Genomic DNA, 334 nt, shown 5'->3' with positions numbered 1-334 from the left:
TCGTATTCAACATATATTCCTAACCTTCTTTGAGGACCCATCTTTGTGCGTTGTGGTAGACCAATTAAAACATATACCGCACATCTAAAAATTCTTAGATAAAAAATATTTAGTTCTAGACCATAAACCAATTGTATAAGGAGAATTTACAATAACCCGTTTGGCTTGATGCATACAAATGTTGCTGCATCCAAAATGACATGCCCTTAAGCAGTGATTGGGAGTTTGAATTTCATAAGTAATGACCTTTCAATTGGTTGGAAGTGTTTAATAAATAATTTTGCTAGACTATTTTATGCATAAACATAAGCAACAGGCTGTTCAATAGTTATTC

The sequence above is a fragment of the Theobroma umbraticum genome, unplaced genomic scaffold (genome assembly GCF_002168275.2).
Source record: "Theobroma umbraticum cultivar Fairchild unplaced genomic scaffold, ASM216827v3 scaffold_204.0, whole genome shotgun sequence".
Taxonomy (NCBI): Eukaryota; Viridiplantae; Streptophyta; class Magnoliopsida; order Malvales; family Malvaceae; genus Theobroma; species Theobroma umbraticum.
Note: the sequence above shows the minus strand (reverse complement) of the source record.